The sequence below is a fragment of the Etheostoma cragini genome, chromosome 11, assembly GCF_013103735.1.
Source record: "Etheostoma cragini isolate CJK2018 chromosome 11, CSU_Ecrag_1.0, whole genome shotgun sequence".
Classification (NCBI taxonomy): domain Eukaryota; kingdom Metazoa; phylum Chordata; class Actinopteri; order Perciformes; family Percidae; genus Etheostoma; species Etheostoma cragini.
Genome location: NC_048417.1, coordinates 1,836,428 through 1,840,052, shown reverse-complemented (window position 1 = coordinate 1,840,052; position 3,625 = coordinate 1,836,428). Strand labels below are relative to the sequence as shown.

Genomic DNA, 3,625 nt, shown 5'->3' with positions numbered 1-3,625 from the left:
GGATGTTATTTATCTCCCAGGTCTTTCCATAAAGAGCAGGTCTAGACCGGACTCTGGGGTGTTATTTATCTCCCAGGTGTTTCCATAAAGAGCAGGTCTAGAGTAGGACTCTGGGATGAGATGTTAAACCCAACAATTCCCACCAAGAGCAAGCACTAGGCCACAGAGGCAAGGAGACACTTCCTTTAAGAGGCAGAAACCTGGAGCAGAACCATGGTTCAGGGTCGGGGAGCATCTGCATTGACCAGTTGGGGGAGGGAGAGAGAGACAGAGAGAGACAAAGACAGACAGACAGACAGACAGACAGAGACATGGAGAATTGCAGCAGAGGGTGTGGAGCAGGAACTTGGAGGCAGCAAGTGACTCCAACCACAGATCCAGAGCCAGAAACACCTGCAGGAAGGGATAGGAGGAGAGAGGGGAAGGGCGAGAGAGCACAAGACTCCAGGAAGGGAAGAAGTTGAGTTAGTAACATGCAGCTACAAAATGTCATGCCCTGTAATTCTAATGTAGTCAATGTATTGACTACTGTCTGTGCCACATTGAGTCCTGCTTTATAAGACCGCTCAGGTCCACGTAGGGAGGAGGTTGGGGTGTTTATTTCTTCACAGTGTCTCCCCCAAGACATGTGAGAAGTGTTTTGGAGAGGAGACTGTCATAGGTTGTACTGCTCTGTGTGTGATATCAATACATATCTGTAAGATTCATGTTTTGCTTAATTTATGCTTTGTCTTTAAGGTCCTACAACCATTTTTAACATTTAAGTGACCTCACTGTAACCCAAATATTCTAATAACCCAGTTTGTCCAGAAAACAATGATGTTAATATCTTGACTGTAGACAACAGGGTTGACGTTTTACAAGCTTTTTAAGAAAATAAAACCAGATGACAATGAACTGTAAGAATGACCTTAGGTCTCAGAGGGTTAACAGTGACAAAGCAAAACGTGCCCCCCCTTTGCTGCATAGGTTTGTCCTCATCTGGCTTTGTTTTGACACCCCCTGACTCGTAATGCAGCAGTGTGCCGGAAGGCGTGATTACAGGCATACCCGGTATAAATGAGTTTGTGGTCTGGAAGAACAGGTTGCTGCTGCACGGTGCTGGGCTCAGCGCTGAGGATGACAGTCCTGAAGGTTTCAGCCCTGCATGAAATATTACTCCGCGCTGTGCAGCACTGAACAGACTAATCCATCTTTTGAATTTGTGAAAGAGTATCCAAATGTCCCCCCCCCCCCCCAGGGTTGAAGACAGTGTTATTAGTTTTGGAAAAGTGCCTCGCTCCACACAGCCTTATTGAGAGGTCCCGGTGTACCTCGGACTTACAGTACGAGGCATTTCACTGGCTGTGGTTTCCTTAGGCGCTTGTTACTTTAAGTCTTGGTTTGTGATGTTTTTTAGGAAAAGTAGCTCTTAAGAGGTCCCTAGATGATTCTGTTTATCATGGCTGTAGTCAAGACCACCTTTATCGAGTCCAAGACCAGTCCAAGACCAAGACTAGTCAAGTCCAAGTCGAGACCGAAATGGTTCAAGTCCGAGTCAAGACCGAGTCTAAAATGGTTTGAGTCCAAGACAAGACAGAGTCCAAAAAGGTTCGAGTCCAAGTCAAGACCGAGTCCAAAGCGGTTCGAGTCCAAGTCAAGACAGAGTCCAAAAAGGTTCGAGTCCAAGTCAAGACCGAGTCCAAAGCGGTTCGAGTCCAAGTCAAGACCGAGTCCAAAGCGGTTCGAGTCCAAGTCAAGACCGAGTCCAAAGCGGTTCGAGTCCAAGTCAAGACCGAGTCTAAAATGGTTTGAGTCTGAGTCAAGACCGAGTCCAAAAAGGTTTGAGTCCGAGTAAAGACCGAGTCCAGGATAGGAAAAAGGTCTTATGCACGACAGTATCAAGACAATACTTTTGGGTTTCACTTTCCCTCCAATATTATTATCAACATAATAAAGACACCTGGACTCGGTCAAGACCAAAAGCCCAAAGCCATTTCTGGCAAGACCAGTGACCGAGACTGAGACAAGTCCAAGTCCAAATACTAGCGAGTACGAGACAAGTCAGAGACCGTAGAAGAAAGGTCTTGAGTCCGGACATGAGTCCAAGACCTTACTCGAGTACTACAGTCCTGCAGTTTATTGCCATTACGACATGAGGACTATGGAACCTGTGACATGTTGACAGAAAACTTTTGTCCAATCAGGAAACCGTGGATGATTTGTCTGAAAGGTCTTTGCACACACATCACGCAGGTAAGATGGACTGATTCAATTCAGTTCAATTTTATTTATAGTATCAAATCATAACAAGAGTTATATCAAGACACTTTACTGAGAGTAAGTCTAGACCACACTCTGTAATTTACAAAGACACAATAATTCTAGTAATTACCCAATAGCGAGCAACTAGTGCAACAGTGAAGAAGAAAAACTCCTTTTAGGAAGAAACCTGGGACAGACCCAGACTCTTGGTAGGCGGAGTCTAACGGTGCCGGTTGGGGGGGCGGAGGCTTGGGTGATATTCAGTGGCATTAACAGTCACAACAATGGAAGAGTGACTACATGGACAAAAGTGTCTCATACTCTGTCTCTCTGTCACAGTCAGGGCTCTTCTCATTTTTTGTTGTCTCCTCTCCTTCCGGAGACCCAGAAATCCATCTCAGCATGTCACAATGTCACAATTCCTAAAATATATTTTGAGGACAGGGGAGCTAGGAGAAAGCTAGGAGAGAGGAGCTAGGACAGAGGAGCTAGGACAGAGGAGCTAGGACAGAGGAGCTAGGAGAGAGGAGCTAGGAGAGAGGCCTCCGACCAAGAAGACACAGGTGTCTCCGCGGTGTAAGTCCTCCAAACCATAAGATGGTATGTGTGATGGTTTGGGAGGTGGCTTTGATTTTTTGGTCCTGTCTTGTCTCCTAGTGTTTGCCTTTTAATCTCCTCCCTGGTCTTGTGTGGTAGTCTTGTGTTCCCCTGTAAGTGTCTGCAGGTTCTGTTTCCTGTTCTATTTTGAAAGTATGGTTTCCTGTTCTGTCTATTCTTGCCTAACTTTACTTCCTGTCTGTCTGATTGTCCTGCCGCGCCCTGATGTGATTCACCTGATGTATCACCTGGTCCTCGTTACCTCGTTACCTCTTGTATTTAACCTGTGCTCCCTTTGTCTCTTGTCAGATTGTTTTGTGAATTTTGTCTGTCTCCTTTAGTCTGTCATGTCTTGAATAGATCTGATTCACTGGGTCTGGGAGGTGGGGGGGGAGCTGAAGCATGGTGATGAACTGATTTCAATACTAAAACTGTGATTGAGGACTTTGGAGGTGAAAGCACTTAATCTGTGCTGCAGTTCAGGGTCTAATGTCTTTAACATTATGAGCTTTAAATGAAGCAAATGAAAAAGATGGAGTTATGAGACTGTATGAGACAGATTTGGCTCAGAGGAGCAGAACTGAGCCCCAGTTAGCCTCTTTAGGACTCTTTGGAAGTCTTTATTGATCCAGATGGTGAAATCGGTGTGTTGCAGCAGCAGCAGCAAAGGAACGCAACATGACATACTATAAAGTGCCCTAAGTAGTAATAACATGATAATATATAGGGCCCATAGTAATAATAATATGATAATATATAGGGCCCATAGTAATAATAATATGAT

General features: G+C 45.1%; 1 protein-coding gene across 1 annotated transcript in view; it reads right to left on the bottom strand.

The window, feature by feature from the left end:
- LOC117953175 (ly6/PLAUR domain-containing protein 1-like) overlaps positions 1–3,625 on the bottom strand; it is a 21,509-nt gene that overhangs the window by 16,826 nt on the left and 1,058 nt on the right. The window lies entirely within an intron of this gene.